Consider the following 20,149-nt stretch of genomic DNA (forward strand, 5'->3'; position numbering starts at 1 on the left):
TGAAGATTCCCGCGCGCAAATTGTGACCGCTGATCCCATAACCCTCGTGCGACGGAGTAATTTTCTTCGTGCGGCCTTTATGCAAATGTTTCTGGATGTCGACTTGTAATTGGCTAGAGTCGCCTCTGACAGTGCCCTCTTGGCTCCACCCCCCTTTGTCTGGCTCTGTGGGTGGGGTTTGAATCGACCAATGGGAAGCCGACATACCCCCTCCCATTGAATTACACCTGCCAAGTTGAGTCTCTTGAACGATTCCATTTCAATCGATTCTAATGTACTGTATAAGAAAGTGGCTTCAATCGACCGCTTTTGTTTTACTTGTGCATAGTTTATTGGTTTGTTGTCTTCTAAAATAAGCGGGTTGGGGGGTGTTGAAGATTTTTTAAATGCACTTTTTGTATACAACATACCAGCCTGCCACTGCCCAGTTAACATGCCCAACGTTGGGCCAATGTTAAGCCCAACGTTCCACAGTTGGACTGGGTGAATGTAATAGCTCAGCTTATTGGAATGTTAATAGCTCAACTTATTGGAGAGTATATTGAGTACATTGATTATATTGATGTATTTTATATTTAGTTTTTTCACATCGGTTTATTGTATGGAAGTAGGGTAGTTACAGTTCTTTAGCGTCAATATGCTAAATTCCTCTGTTGATATGTGAACTCCTTTGTCAAGGCACTCTGCTCCTCCCACCCAGCTTAAATATACGCTGCTTAGCTTAGAAGTGTTCATTACGACGCTGTTTTTCAGACAGCTCTGTTCTTCATCTGAGGACGGCTGCTTGTGTTGTGGCCGAAACGTTGTGAGAATTTTATTTTATTATGTTAAAATGTTATTATTTAATTATTTCCCTTCTACATGACTTTACCGAAAGAACCAAGAAGATGGGTGAATGTACCTTTATGGACCACTTTCGGCATTGTACTGCGCCCACAACCGTTGGTGGAGTTCAGCACAAGGCGACGTTTATTTACTTTGTTTTACCTCCCTGAACTGGAGGTGGAAAATCAACATTCCTGCGGCTTGCGGGAGACTACGTAGGATCACAGCACGCCTAGCGATCCAGTTCCGCGGAGGCGAGGGACGGCTGGTGGATCGCACCGTTGTTGTGAAGCTTTCCTTCCCGTAGGGGTTCGAGAAAGGAAGGAGCCACGACCAGGCTCGCCATTTAGATCTTACGGGTCAGGGTCGCTCAATCAGCGGGTTTACCTAACTTCTATATTTGCTATAAAATATCACGAAGAAAATATGCATGAATGTCCGAAACTAAAGGCGTAAAACGTTGCCATTATTTCAGGATCAACCTCCGCTCGCATTGCAACCCCGCGGAGCAGCTGGAGGGACCGGTTTGTGCGATTTCGCGTATATGCGGCTAACCAATGTCGACCCAAAATTCGCTCTATGCGGGTTGAATTCACTCCATAAGCGGCGATGCGGTCGTACGAGGCACAACGGTACGCAATGTGTGTGTGTGTGCAGTAGTCTATGCGTTACTCGGCAGGCAGCCGTTTCACAGAGATACACAGATATACAAAGATACACAGATAAATACATACACAAGTACATACAGAGAAACAACATTGTGTGTGTGTCCTGTATGCGCTACTCGGTAGGCAGCCGTCTAACAGAGATACACAGATATACAAAGATACACAGAGATATACATACACAGGTACATACAGAGACAACATTGTGTGTGTGTGCTCTATGCGCTACTTGCTTCGTACGGCCCGTTGTTTTTTTTGGAAGCCATCAACCGCATAAAGCGAGGGAAACCTGTAATTAAATTGTCACTATAAATGTCAGGTCGCCTCCCTCCGCCACCCACCCAGTCCAAGACAATTAGCCCCAATTAGTCACTCGCTCGCAAACATCTCAACGGTACATCAAGGATAAAGTACTGCACGAAAATTTAATTTGTCATTCGTAGCGAGCCTTGCACGTATATCCTGCACAGTGCACGTACGCATGTGTTTATATGCGTGTGTACTACGCATGTTGTTGATCAGGGTGTCTGAAAATGAATATACCAAAAAGACCATTATTGTTATTCGAGATCCTGACGTACATTTAATATGACTACGTGTAATAGACGTTAAGTTTTAGTTTATTAAATGTGTTATGGTATTGATTAGATGTTCTCCCTTGATTTGAAGCTAAGTTCATTAGGTTTGTTTTCTACCTGATGACGATTGTTTGTGTTGCAATCGAAACGTCGTGTTGTATTATTTAATTGGTTTTCTTTCTACGTAACTTTACCGAAAGAACCAAAGAGTAGATGTTCTCGATTTATGAATAAACTTCTACATGTCCATCATTCACTATAATAAATCATTCACTATACTCAATTCATTATAATCACTCATTCACTATAATCGATCATTTACTATAATTGATCATTCACTATAATCAATATAATTAGGCGCATACTCTGAGGACATATTTTTACAACATAGCATCAACGATACGATGTTTAATTTCTTCAAGGTCCCTTAGTTTACTAGTGTAGACTTTAATCTGTTTATTTTTAACTCAGAAACATAAAAACTCTAATTGTGTTAATTCGGGTGAACTGGCGGATTTTGTTATAAATCATAAAACTGGGTTTCTCCTGAAACAAAAAGTACTAATCAATATAAAACGCACAAGTCTAATGCATATATGTATATAAAATTTATGTCAGTATCTTGAATACCAATAAAATTGTTAAAATTCCGGTGTCTTTCGGTAAAGTCACGTAGATAGGTTAAAAAAATAACAAAACATAACAAAAAAACTACGATGTTTCGATCGCAACACAAGCGGTCGTCTGCTGGAAATGGGGGGTTAGCTTCCAAGGCAAACTGTTTATAAGGGTTCGAAATTGGTGTAGCCAGCCCTCTGATTGGTGGAAACCCAACCACCGTCGAGTTGGCTGCTCACCACTTACATTATCATTGGCTGCTGACATTTGGGCTACGCCCATTTCGAACCCTTGTAAACAGTTTCCCTTGGAAGCTAACCCTCCTTTTCCTGAAGACGACCGCTTGTGTTGCGTCGTAGTTTTTTTGTAATTTTTTGTCATTTTCTTTGAACCTATCTATGTGACTTTACCGAAAGACCCAATAATATGAATTCCTGCAGTCACGAAAGCTTTAAGTCAAAACTGTTCAACTTTATTTTTGGTAAATTCATTTTCGGACACCCTCTACATATTGCTGGCATGTAAGTTGCACTCTCAACCACTGTTCAAACGTTGACCCAACGTTCATATTTCATAGTGCATCCATAAAGATGCTATATTATTGTACTCCATATTCATAGAATCCTACGAACAGATGTATAGATATGTAATGCGGGCGTAAGCGACCTTCCGGAGGTGACGTCACGGGGGGTGGAGTCATGTGACGTGGGGGGAAGGTTCGGGGCCTTAAGCGGGTAAACCGGAAGGGGAAGGCAGTCGGGGTGTGAGCGGAAAAGAGTGAGGCCACGCGGGCAAGAGTGGAGAGGGGGGGGCGCCGACGGCCATCGGGAGCCAACCCCGAAGATAAGAGGAAGCTGCGGAGTGGTGTGCAGCTGCGGAGGAGACAGCCAGAAGGGCTGCGTGTTAGAGGCAGCGGTGTGGCTGCCAGGAGGAGCTGCGGAGAGAGAGAGAGAGGGGGCTGCTTGTTAGAGGCAGCGGTGTGGCTGCCAGGAGGAGCTGCAGAGAGAGAGAGAGAGAGCAAGAAGCTGTGAGAGCTGCGGAGGGAGAAGAGCAGCAGCGAGTACAGCCAAAGGGGGCTGTGTGAGAGAAACAGCAGCGGAGCTGCTGTTGTGGATCGGGCTGACATTGGAGTCAGCACCGTGGAGAAGCTACAGAGTAAAGACAGCCGTGTGGGTGTACAGCACGAACCGAATAATAAAGGACACTGAGCCAGACATCGTGGTCCAGTCGTTTATTACAGATATATAGTGTAAATATATACAACGTTTGATGCATTGTCACTAGGGCAAAGTAAGGTGAGATGGGATCTGATGCGCGCAAAATAATTCACGTTGAGACGTTCCGAAGGGAAATTAGATAAAGTTGATGTGCATATGTGAGATGGATTGCCGTGGCATCGCAGTATGGTGAATGATGAGCGATTGCGTTTGAAGAGCCTCATCCCGAAGAGTAAAGTGGCCACGAAGAGACATTGCCCAGAGCACCATGGGGTGTGAAATCCTGCACTGCGTTGTGACTCGGCTCCACACTCTGCATCAGTTGTAAATCTGTGGAGCCAGGGATTTAGTTATGTACTGTACGTTGAACTTCTTTCGCGCCAGACATAGTCCCAACCGTGCAAATTGGAGGTCTTTATTTTTCATTTTTTTTCGTAAAAGCACAGTTCTGCCCACTAATTTTTTTTATTTGGTTTGGGTTCGTGTCTCAATGTTTGACAAGGGCTTAGATCCATAAAACAAACTGATTGTATCAGTAGCGAACGGTTCAACATCCAATGTGCCTCGTTTCCTGTAAACCAGTCGTGTTTAAATTCGAGGTTGCCAGCGCAGTGATCAACATCACAATTCAAAGTTTGAAAAGTTGGAAATGGTGACAAGGAGACTATTAAACGTTTGGTTGATCATGTTTTTTTTTATAAGTGCTACCAACGTCGCAATATATGTGTCGACTACATACTACATACATTGTCGAGGGGACACACTGCACAGTTCACTCCGTCAGCGAGGTTTCGTGCAATCTTATAAGCCCGAGTCCAATACTCGGATCGGTGACAGCCGCCAAGGCTACGTTCCTCTGCTGTTGGTGACGTTAAATAGTTTTAGATTATGTATTTATACTGGAGGAATCCGATGAGCTATTAAGCAATTTTTCACAGATGTCCAGTCGGGGCGGGTAAGGACGTTACACCAACAAGCAATACAAATTCCCTCTGGCAAAACAAGAATTTAAAAAAATCGAGCGACAAAACTGCTGAATGGAAACGTCGAGGAATCACCCCCAGTGAGGAGCTCGCATCTGGCAACAACTCCAAATGGCTCACATGGCGGAGCCTAAACAGACTGAGACTGGGTTTCGGCAGATGCAACTCTGTCATGAAACCACAGGGCTTCTGCGCAACCGAACAATGTGCTTGGTCAAAAACAAACCATGGATCATCTTCCGAGATGCCCTGCAGCACCACAATGCACTCCTCAAGATTTGGCAATGCCAACACCAGAAGCAGTGGCCTGTGCAGATTATTGGGAAAATACTATATGGGTTGGGCAGGAGACACGACGAGGAAGAAGGTGCCAGAAAGATGTGACACTACCTGAGCATATTGGCACAAGGCAGAGGAACGTGGAGACAAATGACAGTGGACACCTCCTGGCTATCTCGCCATGGATCGTGATGGTGATGATGCAGCCTCAAACCTGGCACCTGGACATGCAAGTTCCAATTACGCAAGTTACTGGCGACAAACAGTTTTACTGGTGCTGTACTTAAACAATGCGCTACATTTACATTCTGGAGACACGGCGAAGTTAGACCTGATATATTTCGCACTGGCTACCGTAATTGCAATCGTGGCTGTGTTTTTTCAAATATTCAATATGACCCAAGAGTTGAGCGTGAGCGAGTGCTGTTTTATCTGAAAAAGTTTTGCTTTTAATACAATAGACCCCTCTTAACAACGGTAATTGGTTCCACAAAACCGGCCGCGAAGTAATTTTGTTGTTAAGCGAGTATAGCAAGTGCACGTTAAAGGCTTAATTCGATCTCATAGCATCACCCAAAAACATACTTTATAAACACATGTGAAAATAAATAAGGTTGATCAATGCATTCATATTTATTGTACCGACAACAGCCTGTCGTTAACAGGAGAATAGTGCATATATAGGCACGGGATGGGGGGGGGGGGGTGTCGAGTAAAAAAATTAGCATGTCAATGAGATTTAAATCTTGAGTCTTGACTTAAAGCTTTCGTGGCTACCTACGTGACTTTACCGAACGAACCAAAGAGTATAGATTCCTGCAGTCACGAAAGCTTCAAATCACGGAGAATAATGGTCGGTAAGCGAACACATTGGGCTCTATGGAGGCCCGTTGTGAAACGATTAGTCGTTAACAGGGTTGGTTTTTACAGGGGTTCTACTCTACACTCGTAGACACCACTACTATACACTACACTATACACTACTATACACTACATATTGGCCTCTATAGAGGCCCATCACAGGGGTGTTAAGAGAGGGTTCTACTGTATCATCGTCACCTCGTCTCACCTCTCTTCATGTTTATAGATAGAATGTGGTTAAACATCCAAATATCTGCAGCTCATTTGGAAATGGGAACTTTTTAAACGGCATTCGCCGTGACACACAGCCATCGTCTTTGTCCGTCCGTACGGCTGATGCAGATGCTGAGCGACAGCTCCAATGCCCCAGTCACGCCAGCAGACTACCGCGAGACAGTGGAGTGGTGGTTATCGCCGTGATGTCTCCTTCGTAGATTTGTCGATCGGGGCATTGGCGTCGCTATGCCTAGTACGGTCTGTTCTGGATGACCGCAAGTCACACACTGCTACTGGAGAGTTTTTAATGTTTCCATTGGCGCATCAGGTATCCACATCTGCCATGGTTTGTGTGGATGCGGTTCGGGGTGGACCATGAGCTTCACGGAAGATCATAAGCCAGGGATCTTCTGCGTTGGGTCACACCAATCTACGTGATCCCCTACGCATTTCACAAGTAGCACTAATGGCATTTCTGCATTTCCCATAAAGATGCTAAATTCCTCTTGATATGCAAATTATTTTGTCAAGACGCTCTTCGCCCCTCCATCCCCACATAAAGTCGCTTCAAGCCTGGGGCGTTCCATTCAGACTCTGTCTCCTTGACAGACCTGTTCTTCACCTGAAGACGGCTGCTTGCGTTGTGGCCGAAACGTCGTGAGAATTATTTTATTGTTTTATTATTTTATTAATTTCTTTCTACGTGACTTTACCGAAAGAACCAAGAAGATGAATCCCTGCAGTCACGAAAGCTTAAAATCGAAATTCAATCTACGTGACTTTACCGATAGAACCAAGAATATGAATTCCTGCAGTCAGGAAAGTTTTAAGTAAAAACATGTTGGTGAATTATTTAGACATTTTCTGTACTTTTGAGGCATGAGCAATTGGAAAATAACACTTACTACCCAGGAACAAATAATATATATTTTTGTTACACAGTGATCCGTCGTACTTCCGATTAACACGCTTGGCTCCGTACGGTGCGAACGAAGTTCCACGTCTCTGTGCGGACCTCGCCTCGCACATTCAACTAAGGTGCTCGCTTCTCCCTCGCCGCTGGAGGGCGACACTCGGCAGTGAAGCCCTCGGCCACAGGGCGTTGTGGATTCGTGGGGCTTCTTCTCAGTGCGGCTGCGTCTCTGTGAAGAAGACGCGGAGTGGCGTCATCATCACGGAAGCGTGGCTCGTGCCGTGGCAACACGCGAGGAGAGGGCAAGAGGAGACAGGGCGGACAGAGACTTTTGACTTTTAAACAACTTTTATTGCCGCCAGCAGCAACAGCACTGAAGGCGATTCCGATATGAAATACACAAGTCACCAGCAAACAAATAAAACCGCTATGCACTGCGCACAACACGAAAGAAAAGCCACGTGGTTGGTGGTGGTGTTCATCGCGCACGCCACGGTGACGAGCGAGCGCTTCAGAAGGTGAACACGAGGGTGCCGTCCACACTGGTACAGATGGCTTTTCCGGCTCCCCAGCGTTTGAAGAAGGCGTGCACATTACCGACATGTGTGTGGTACGCGTGCTCCAGCCGGAGCCGCGCCTTAAGCAGGCCTCTGAACACTGGAAGCACAGAGCAGCCATCAGTGAGAGAGAGGGAAGAGGCACGGACAGAGGAGGAGAGGAAGGGTTGGGAGTATGGAGTCGAGCACGGGAAGGGCCGTTACAGGGTGGACGGGAGAGGGAGTTTCAGACAGAGGGGGTGGCAGAGGAGAAGCGATCTCACATTCAGTGGAGATTGACTGAGGCTTAAACAGAGGATGCTGGAGCGGAGAGCAACGGGCAGTGGAGTGGAGCAATGTGGGAGAGGAGAGAGAGGAGAAACGCGGGCAGTGGAGTGGAGTGAGGTGAGAGTGGAGTGGAGCAAAGAAGAGGGGAGTGAGGAGAGAACACGGAGAGTGGAGTGAGAGGGGGAGTGGACAGGACGGGGATGAGAGGGAAGCGATGTGAGAGAAAAGAGACTGGTGGTGTCTGAAGCTTTCTCGCTGTGATTTTCATGATGGGTTTCCACGTGTAAAGTTACGTGTTGCCTTTTTGAGGCCATTTTTGTTGCTGATTAATCGTGCTTTTTAGTCCTATTTTACTGTAAAGATCACATTGTCAGTTACTTTTAAATGTTTTTAATGTTGCACATTTCTGGATAATAGTCAGTTTGGAACCGTTTAACGTCGGTGTAACCCTTGTACTTGTTCCGGTTTGTACATTCGCAATCCGATTGCCAATCCAATACTGGATGAAGTCACAGGGGTTATTCGACCATACTTCACTGGTTTCAAGCGTTTTAATGGGTCAAAGGTTCGATTCTATTGGCTTGGTAATATTTCACGGTGGGTTTTTTTGACGGCTCTGGTTGTATTTTGTTGTGAAAATGTTTTAGTTTTTCTGTGGTTGTTCAAAATTACCATCTTACCGTTGCCACGCAACTTTCATAGTTTAAGTGGCAGAATTCACTGCAGTTTTACATAAACCCATGTCTTACAGCTGAAATGTGTTGAAAAGCCGGTTTATCTGAATTTAATGGACAGATAACGACATTTTAATTGGACAACAGCGCCCTCTAGTGGCCAACAGCGCCCCCTAGTGGTCACAACAGCGCCCCCTAACGGTCTATTTTAGCAGGAAAAAAAAAGTTCCCCCTCCTCTCAATTTCCAGCACAGTTTGTCTCTTCCTTACACTCACAGCAGGTCTACCCCAACATCGCACCTTGGTTTCCATCTCCTTTGCATTTGACACCGGTCTCCACCACCATCACATTCTGGGTTCTCTTCAGCAACATCACCCACATCTTGTTCACTTTGCCCTTTCCGCACATCCACCGTCTCTCTTGTTCCTTTCTCCGGTATATTTGGCAGCTTTTGCCTCTGCCGGGATTTTAACGTTGCACCTCCAAACCTCCGGGGATGCCTCTCAACCCTTTAAGCCACCGTGTCCTCACACAAACGACTCTCAGCCACATAATCGCAGAGTTTGTAAATAAGCAACACACTCACCCCTCGGGGATTCTAACCCAGGTCTCGACTTTTCAAAGGCAACTGCGTATTCCACTACACTACGGGAGCTGACTTGATTCAGTCAATGTTCCGGTTATTATATCGTCGTTTTTAACACTGCTTCAGATGTATTTTTTACGTAAAATGTAAAAATAAAGATACATATACGTCTGTAAAATGTTGTTTTCATGATTAATTATCAAATAAAAAGTTGTATTTGAACTCGGTACCCCATGACTCGCAGTCCGCGTTCCTCCCCATTACGTCACTGAGCGCTTGTGACGTCACAGCGCTCCACATGGTGTCGTGACTGCACTTCTCGGGCACGTGTGATAATGTTTTAACAAAATATAAATGTGACTATCACTTGTGTTGACGGCATCACGCGAAAGGAACATAATTACGTCTGTCGGTATGTAATGTGTAAGTCACTTGGTAAAAGGTTAAGTATGGGATTCGAATCCAGGCAAACCACTTCAAAGGCAGCTGTGCCATCCATTATAGCAGGAGGTTTTGGTGATGGGTGGAAATATTCTGGCTATTAAGTCATTGTCGTTTTCAATTTGTTGCATAAAAAAAAAGTGTATGAAACATTTGCCCATGATTCTTGTCCTACATTCTTCACCGAACTTAACAAACAGGCAGCTGTGTTCATAGGTGAGAGGGGGGATTTGAACCCAGACTCCTAAAACCATGCAGCCACTCACACTCCCCCTTGGCTACGATGCATCTCTGCAGATAACCCGTGCCGCTCCTGCAGGTGACATCATTCACAGCTCCCACCGTTTTTAGTAATCGCACGGGATGACCGAATCGTGACCAAAACTGCCTCCCGTCAATAACTGACCAAAGGGGTTCCTCCTTTAAAAAAAATGTAAGCGACTGTCCGAGAATGCTATGGTATTTTATTTCCAGCTAGGAGAGCGTGAGATCGGATTCACCCGAGGCAATGCCGACCGCAATATGATCGACATGTTTACGAGCAACTCGTGCGCGCAAATAGAGATTTAGGTACTTGGGGAGGTTGAGTGAAGAGGCGTCAGGAATGGTGATTAGAAGCCGCCATCCCGATAATGTTGAGATCGACTGGGTTAGTGCAGCGGCTGTCTACCGTGCCCGTTGTTTGTTTCAGCCGAGTCCCCCCTTTCCTGACCCAACATGGTTCTAGGAAATAAATGTACGAATAATTAACATCAATATTTTAAACAATTGTCCATTTTGTGTGGTATCATAACAAGCTCGTAACTTACAAGCGAATTAAAAATGCAAAGGATGCTCTTCATGCATGCCATCATTTGTTCCCGCTCGCTATGTTACTCTTGGAAGCCACAATAAGAGCAATGAATTTAGAAAGGTTTTTTTCTATATGATTCTAGGTTACCATATGGATTTAAATTTTATTCTAGTTAATTTATTTTGGCAGATTCAAACATGATTATTCACCAATGACTCTCATGTATGATATAATTTTCTCCCAGGGGTCTGCGTTCCTCCGATTGAGAATCACTGCGTTAGGGCATAGGCTTCATATGGCCTTGCCCTGCTCTGCTCTTCACATCGGAGACTTCAAAGGTCACCGTATATGTGGCTACAACAGGAACGACTGAGCAGGTGTCCAATTATCATGGGCATCGCACAAAAGCTGCTTCACAGGCCCACCACAGTGGCTGCCAAGATGATCGCACGAGGATTTGGGAGACCGAATTATCTTGTGCCGGGCTCCAATGAGCGAAGTGCTCATCCAGAAGTACAAAACCAACAATCCAAACCACCGCCTCAAACTTGCCGCTCGATTCATTGAATCAGCGAGAAGAAACAAGATGGCAATGAGGCAGTTAAGAGCACGGCATTCACACGACGCAATGCCTGAATGCTTTATTTAAAACAAATTACATATATGGCTGACACTGCATGGGGAGGCCTTCGTCTAGCAGTGCATTGATAAAGGGCTGCACATTTGTATTTATTTCATATATGATCGATGCATGTATCTCACTTCTTGAACTTTTCTTTTAAACGTGAAATGGCCGAGTGGCAGCGTGTGCACCGCTTGTTGCAGATTCATGGTTCGAGCCTAGCGGCCTCCCCGATTAACCCTGCCGGTATATCAACCAAAAAGATGTCGTCTGCTTCCCAGTGGACGTTAAATATTTCCTGACATCATTTAAAAAAGAGTAGGCCATACGCGGCAATGTTAAAGTCCAAATTTTAACCTACCTGCAATTTACTTAACTGGCTAAAGCAACATCACCCCTTTCTGGCAGACTACACGAGTCTGTGAAAATACTGCCGTGGTGGTAACCTTGTACTGTACGGATTACGTGATTACCCAATGCACGAGTTGTTTTTATATTGGCACATTGATCATTGCCACAGAACAGGGTCTCCAATTATAAATGTTATATTCAGGCTCCGGTAAAAAAATATTTAACCTCTAGGCTCCTCCTGTGCTCGTGTTCATTCAAGACGTCGCCTTTCACCGACGCAACATGATTGGAGTCAACTAATGATGGCAGATGTACAAATTTTGAAATCTCCTGTTGATGGGACAAAAGACATCTAAAGCATTCGCTATCAATTTCCTCTTGGGGAAAAACATTTAAACTGACATTACCAGCGAATGGTATTGCTTCGGTAGACATTTAACGTTTACTTCTCACAATAATACCAATAATACATCTGTAATAAAAGACTTGACCACGATCTCTGGCTCAGTGTCCTTTATTCGGTCCGTACTGCGTTCCCACACGGCTGTCTCTCTTATTCTCTCTGTGCTGGTTCCGATGTCACTCCAGTCCACATCAGCAGCCCCGCTGCTGTTCTTGTCGCTCTTGCAGCCCCACAGCAGCTCCGCTGCTGTACTCTCACACAGCTCCCTTGGCTGTTCCTGCTGCAGCTCTGACAGCCTCGTGCTGTCTCGCCTTCTCGTTGCTCCTGCGACTCTTGGCAGCCACCTCGCTGCCCCTCACACACAGCCTTACTGCCTATCTCTGTCTGCAGCTTTACACCTCCCAGTAGCTCCCTACTGTTCCCAGGGTTGGCTCCCGCTTCTGACGGTGCCCCCTCGGCTCGTACGCCCGCGTGGCCCCACACCTTTCCATTCACACCCCGACTGCCTTCTCCTTCCGGTTTACCCGCTTAAGGACCCCCTACCTTTCACCCACGTCACCTGGCTCCGCCTCCTCGTGACGTCACATCCGGAAGGTCGCTTTCGCCCGCATTACACCACCCTCCCCCATAGAAAAAACCCAGCCGACCTCGGCTGAACAACACCAAAGCGTAATGCGGTGAACCGACCTTCCCCCTTAAAGGACACTAAGCATGCAATATAACAACAAGAACAACACACAAGTAACATCGACGAACGTACGAAAGCATGCGATAAATACGACGGCAAGAACAAGAACAATAACAACATACAATCAACGAAACGTAAGCGATTTGGAACGAGTGCGGGTCGCCGGCCCGTCCCGGACGGTCGGCGGCCCACTTGTAGAACGGGGACGCGATGGAACACGAGGAATGACAGGGGGTAATTCCCCTGCTGCGATTGGAAGTCCACCGACGTCTCGTGTCCCTGACGAATCAGTCTTGGTCGTATTCCGCGAATGCGCCTGCAGCGGGGTCGGAAGGGTCGCCGGGCTTGAAGGTACCGCAGCCCTGGCAGGCGCCCTCCGAACAGGCCCACTCCTCCCCCGCGGTGTCACGGTCGGCCTGTCTGGAACAGGTACGACAGGCGCTCTAGCAAGATCAATGGACGCAGGCGGGGAAGAGTCAGAGTCAGCAGCAACAGACCCCGGCAAGGCAACATTGGGAGATGACGCATCACGTAGGGGAGCAACATATGGTTTCAACCGCGACGTATGAACAAACCAACGGCGAGAACCAAACTGAACGCGCGCCGACTGTGGATTGGGAACCTCAATGAGGCGCACAGGACCATGCCAAGGTTTGTGCAATTTAGGAGAGGTCCCCGGCCGCACCTGCGGGCAATGGAGCCAGGCCAGGTCTCCCACCTTCCAGGGGCACTCCCCCTCAGACCGCCGAGCATACCGCTCATTCCGGGCCTGGGCTTTGGCCGTAGCCACGCGGGCGTTTTCCCGCGCCTCCGTAACCCGGCGAACCGTGTCCTGAATGTATTCAGGGAGTGGTTTACGAGGTCCCTTCACCCCAGTACCCAATTGCACATCCACCGGAGGCACGTTTTCCCGACCATACATAAGGTAAAACGGCGAATACCCTGTAGCCGCATGGGGCGTCATCCTGTACGCCGAAAGCACTCCGGGGATGTGCAGATCCCAATCCGATTGCTGTTCACCCACAGTATGGCAAAGCATGGCAGACAATGTCCTGTTCAGCCGCTCAACCATACCATCCGTCTGCGGATGGTATGGAGATGTCCGTATCTTCTTAGTCCCAAGGCCTGCGCACACTTCAGCCAATAATTTAGAAGAGAAATTTCGGCCCTGGTCCGTGAGGAGTCTCTCCGGCGCCCCCTTGTCCATAATGTACCCAAACAAAAAGGCGTCGGTGATGGCCGCGGCCGACTGATCGGGCAACGGCCAGGCCATCGGCCAACGGGAGAGATACTCAACCCCTACCAGCAAATATTTATTTCCCCTCGCCGATGGTGGGAAGGGTCCCAATATGTCCAGTGCCACCAATTCATTGACTCGAGACACCTGAATCGACTGGAGAGGCGGCACGTAAGGATGTTTAGGCGGCTTACGCCGGGCGCATTCAGGGCACGCGCGCACGTGCCCTACGACATCTGTCGCCATGCCGTGCCAAAAATAATGACGTTGTAACGTCAACAAGGTCTTCTGCACCCCTAAATGCAATAGTGTGTCACAATGGAGAGTTCTAATCAACTCAAATCGCAAGGACGTTGGTACCACCACACGCCAGCTTTCCTGGAACCTTTCTTGCCACATAAGCAGACCATCTCGGAGAGCGGTTCGCGGCCCCACAGCCGAACTCGGACTCCCATTGTCCCTCATAGACCGCTTCCGCATGGACAACAACGACTCGTCCATCATCTGTCCCCGAATCCAGACAGACCGCGGCAGATTCAAAACCCCATCAGTCGGTCCCGGTTCCATCGGAGTATCCGACTTCCCGACGGCCAACGTAAGCGGCTGAGGGGGGTTCAGAATCGGCGAACACCTATGCGTCCCCGACGCACATTTACAAGGGGCGCGCCCTGGTAATCTGGAAAGTGCGTCAGCGTTCGCATGGCGCACTCCCTTCCGATGTTGAATTTGGAAGGAAAATTCCTGCAGCGTGTCCAACCAACGTGCCCACTGTCCCGATGGCTGGTCCATTTTAAGTGCATATTGCAAGGCCGCATGATCCGTACGCACAATAAAAGAACGACCGTAAAGGTACGGTCGAAATTGCCGTAGGAAAAAAACAACCGCCAAAAGTTCTCTACGAGTGACACAGTAGCGTGTTTCCGCAGGCGACAAGACTCGGCTACCATACGCCACGACGCGCTCTACGCCCCCTTTAGACTGTGATAATACCGCCCCAATACCTGTGTCACTCGCGTCCGTATCAAGAATGAAAGGGCGATCAAAATCGGGATAATCCAATGTCGGGGCCGTAGCCAATAGATCACGCAGACTCCGAAAGGCCGCCTCTTCCGGCTCTCCCCAAACAAATTTCCGTCCTTTACCCGTAAGGAGATGCAAGGGCCTCGCAATCGTCGCAAACCCCGGCACAAATCTTCGGTAATACGAGGCAAATCCCAAAAACCGCCGAACATCCCCCACAGAGGCCGGAGTCGGCCAATCCCGGACACACGCCGTCTTTTCCGGATCCGTGGACACCCCCTCTGCACTCACAATGTGCCCCAAATAACGGACGGACCGTTGCAGTAGGTGGCATTTCTTTGGTTTGAATTTCAAATTGGCAGAGCGCATCCTCGTGAACACTGTCTCCAGCCGCGTTAAATGTTCCTCAAATGTGCGGCTGAACACAATAATATCGTCCAAATATATAAGACACGTCTCCCACTGCAACCCCGTCAAAACGAGCTCCATCAATCTTTGAAATGTAGCAGGGGCCGCATTCAATCCCATCGGGAGGCAGTTGAATTGAAATTACCCCTGCGGCGTACGGAATGCGGTTTTCTCCCGTGAGGACTCGTCAAGGGGAAGCTGCCAAAATCCCGAAGAGAGGTCCAGTGTGGAAAAGAACTTAGCCCCCGACAATGCGTCAAGGGAGTCGTCCATACGCGGCAGGGGGTACGCATCTGCCACCGATATCTTATTCAATTTCCGGAAATCGACACAAAATCGCAAGTTGCCATCCTTTTTCTTAACCAAGACCACAGGAGCGCCCCATGGGCTGTTAGATGGCGATATAATGTCCGCAGCCAACATGTCTTCCACCGCCCCCCGAACGTGTTCTCGCTCCGCTGGACTCATCCGATGCGAATTTAACCGAATAGGGGCAGCGTCGCCCGTCTCAATGTGATGGGAAAGCAACGATGTGCGTCCCAAATCCAAATCGTCGGAGCTGAACACATCCGAATACGTCAGCAACAATTTACGCAGCGCATCACGTTGCCCCACGGACAGGGAAGAATTTTCGTCACATAAGGTAGCGATCCAACGATTATCCGAACCCCTTGGCTCGGAAACACCAGCGACCACTCCCCGGCGATGCGGACAATCGTGCGTCGCAAACGCCGTAGTGGCATGTGCCACAACCGTACCGGCCGGAACACGGATGTTTTCCACCCCCGCATTAAGCACCTGTAAAACCGGTAATTGATCCGGCCGGACGATGGTCTGTGCCCCAACTAACGCCAATCCCGTTGTTATCGTGGCGGATGGTGACAACAAGACCCCTAATGCTCCTAGCCGATTGGGCAGGGGCTTCCGATACCGCAAGGGTATAAGCATCTGTGAACCAGGTGGGATGTCCACAGATGCGACGGACAGCGCCTGCACCTGTACGGCCGAAGCAGGTCGCCCCCAGGGCGACGGCAGAAACGAGATTCGACGGCCCCCCGGCAATTCAATACAATTCTCATTGATTTTAATCAAAATGGGCATCTTAGCCAAAAAATCCGTGCCTAGTAAGCAAGGAACCGCCAAAGATCTCGATATTAACACAACGCCCGAAGCCGACACATCCCCTATAGATATCTTAGCATCCACCTGGCCCACGATACCCATACTACCCCCGTTCGCAGCGACGCAAGACCCATAAACCGGACGCACAGCCCCCGGCGGAATGCCCAACAGATGGAAAATGACATCCGATATAATAGTCGCAGACGCTCCCGAGTCGACCAAAATGCGCACGTCCACACCTTGTATGGACCCCGGAACAGTGGACGAACCCGTAGCGGCCGCGACAACTCTCCGTGCCAATTTGCGCCACTGCGTAACTGAATGACAAGGCCCCGTCGATGGCCTTTCTTTAACAACAACAATAGGATCGCGCAACACAGGTGGTGGGTGAGGTGTAAAGCCTTGCCGAGTGTCTGGTGCGTGCCGACATGCCTGTTTCGGAGGTTCCTTGGTCGGCTTGTCCGGTGTTGTGGGCTCCTGCTGCGGCGGACCCGGGAAGCGGGCCCAGCAATCTTTGGCGTAATGGCCCCTACGGCCGCAGCGGAAGCAATCGGCCTCGTTGCGCCGAAGCGCAGGTCTTGCATCCCGGCGGCCCCGTCCCGATGGCGTAGCGCGCGGCCCCGGCCTTCCGCGTCCCGACCATGGAGAGGAGGCAGCCGTCAGCTCCTGTGGACCCCGCTCATCCGGCACATAGATCGCCCTTGTGGGGTCCCACCCCATCGCGCCTCCTTCCTTGACGGGCCCACCCGTCCATGCCGCCACTTGCTTCCAGTGACGGAGATTAAACTGCGCATCCAGACACTTTGCTGCCGCCCGGGACGTGAGCTTCTCATGCCCACACACAGGCATGGGGATCCCCAGATCCCGAGACAGCTCCAGCATTTTTCCCAATATGAGAGGCTCGAGCAGATCCTGTGGCGTGTCAGGATATGCTGCCATGGCCAGCTCCAACACCGCACCCCTGAACGCCACGGGCGATTCTTCGGGTGCTCGTTGTCGTTGAGCGAATCGCCGATGCGCGTCGTCAGGTGGCTCATAGGCGTCGGCCATTTCCTCAAAAACTCCACATAAAGTCTTCTTCTTATCGGCCGTTATGGAACGGAAAAATCGAACAGATTCGTCGTCCAGTAGAGTCGGCAACACTTCCAAGTCCTCCGCATCGGTCCATCTTGCTGAACGAACCGCCGCCAAAAATCGGCAGGCGAAAGCGCTCCAATCGCCCCCGATAGAGAATTCCTTAACTGTAGTAAGGTGGCGACTCCGACTCCTCTTTACGCCGTCTTCCAATGATGGTTGTTCTGGAGGCAAATTCAAAATGGCGTCGGCCCGCGGCGTGGCCAAGATGGCGGTTTGGCGCCGCGGAGCGCGCAAGATGGCGTCTTCTTGCCGCGTGGCCAATGGCGGCGGCAGGGCAGGCAACGTGGCGGCCCGTGGAGCACCTTCTCGTTCCATCGTCGTCCTTGGCGTAACGAGGTGACATAGATGCGCCAGGACGTCCTTGAGTGTCTCCAGTTGTTCTGCCACCTGTTGCCATCTTTGGTCAGCGTCCGATGTTGTTGACGGACCCGCCATCGCGCCGACATCTTCCACGCCCGTCCCCGTGCTCGCCTCAGCAAGGCTCTCCTCCACCACCCCAGCAGAATCCGTGGTCGGAGGGAATTCGTCGTCGTCGGACGAAGAAGCCGATGCTGGCGCCGGGGGAATTTTCTTCCTTACTTGCTTAGACATGCCGTTTCACTTCTGACCCCAGTGTAATAAAAGACTTGACCACGATCTCTGGCTCAGTGTCCTTTATTCGGTCCGTACTGCGTTCCCACACGGCTGTCTCTCTTATTCTCTCTGTGCTGGTTCCGATGTCACTCCAGTCCACATCAGCAGCCCCGCTGCTGTTCTTGTCGCTCTTGCAGCCCCACAGCAGCTCCGCTGCTGTACTCTCACACAGCTCCCTTGGCTGTTCCTGCTGCAGCTCTGACAGCCTCGTGCTGTCTCGCCTTCTCGTTGCTCCTGCGACTCTTGGCAGCCACCTCGCTGCCCCTCACACACAGCCTTACTGCCTATCTCTGTCTGCAGCTTTACACCTCCCAGTAGCTCCCTACTGTTCCCAGGGTTGGCTCCCGCTTCTGACGGTGCCCCCTCGGCTCGTACGCCCGCGTGGCCCCACACCTTTCCATTCACACCCCGACTGCCTTCTCCTTCCGGTTTACCCGCTTAAGGACCCCCTACCTTTCACCCACGTCACCTGGCTCCGCCTCCTCGTGACGTCACATCCGGAAGGTCGCTTTCGCCCGCATTACACATCTACCAATCCCATTATATGATGGGGTTAGCTGCCCCTTTTAATTTCTCCATGTGCTTCACCTTACTCACACCTAATTATTCCATTCTTCCATCTTACTCTTGGTCTCCCTCTACTTTATTTGCCATCTGCTGTTCTGGCAGATATATCATTTAATTTAATATTTGATTTGCCTAGGGCAGGGGTCTGCAACTTAAATTTTTTAATTCGGTACAAAACTTAATATTTAAAGAGTCACAAGGCAATTCAGTCTGTAACAGGCAGTATTTCACGCTATCGTCACGCGCACTTTCTCTCAAAGGGCGCAGACAGCAGCTTGATGCTGGATGACGACACAGCAGCAGCCAAATGGTTGATGCAGCTGGTGACTTGTTAGGTGTGGTCGGGTCTTGATGTGTGGAATTACGATCATCCTTCAAGACCATAGACGTGTCTTTACCGTGATAATTATTCACTGGCATGTTGGTTTACAGTCTCTTTTTCTTTAGCTCGTGTCATCCAAGGCACGTGACCTTGTAGCGGCAGTTCGGTGCAATGCCTTTTCTTCTCCAATCGGCACAAATGTTTTCTCTTTTTCCTTCAATATTTAGTTTGCAACACTCACTTTAAGTCTCCTTAATCTCACTTGCCGTGTTAGCTCTATATTATTTAAGGGTAGTTGAGGTTTGCTTGGCCACGAGTCCCCGTGCCTGGTTCAGCAATCTCAGGTCATCCACTTCTACTCCTTTCTCCGAGGTAAGGATCGTTTTTTCGTATCTTTGGCCTCAAGATCTGTGTCTGGTGTGACCAGTTTCTCAGTAGAATGTAATGCTCTAAAGTAGGGGATTCTCCAGCGCACTGTGAGGCAACCACCCAAGCCTTGTCACATGGCTCGCAAGTCAAGTTAGGCTCCTATCTGTGAGATGGATGTGGCGTGCGCAAAATAATTTCCGGAGCAGTGTTCCAGCTGAAATTAACTACTGGAGAAGGCAATTAGATAAAGTTGATGTGGCACCGCAGGACGGTGAGGAATGGCGATCGCGTGGGGAGGGCCTCATCCAGAAGAGCGAATTCGCCATGAAGAGACATTGCCAAGAGCACCGTTGGGTGTGAAATCCTCCACTGCGTGTGAACTCCCTCCACACTCTGCATCAGTTACTTCCCACATTGTAATTCTGTGGAGCGGGGATATAGTTAAGAGGCGTTTATTTTCCAATTTGTAGAACAAGCGTAGTTGTAACTCCTCAAATAAATTGTTTATTTGGTTTCGACTTGTGTCCCAATGTTTGAGAAGGGCATAGATCCATATTCAGATTCCAAGAACACAGGATGAGATGTTACTATCCTTTGTGCAAGCACTTCCAAGAGTTCATGAACAGTGAGCCTGGTGAAATTTGGGGAGCGCATCGTCAGTAGTGTACCTTTGGTTCCTAGGGTGTTTCGGCCTTTCATACTATACACCCTCCCCAAAGGTGGCCAGCGACAGGGTGATCAATCCTACGCTTGCGTCCCATTCCCAATTAGTCATAGGAGTTGCCTTGTTGTTGAT

This window comes from Lampetra fluviatilis, chromosome 38, assembly GCF_964198595.1.
Source record: "Lampetra fluviatilis chromosome 38, kcLamFluv1.1, whole genome shotgun sequence".
Lineage (NCBI taxonomy): Eukaryota > Metazoa > Chordata > Hyperoartia > Petromyzontiformes > Petromyzontidae > Lampetra > Lampetra fluviatilis.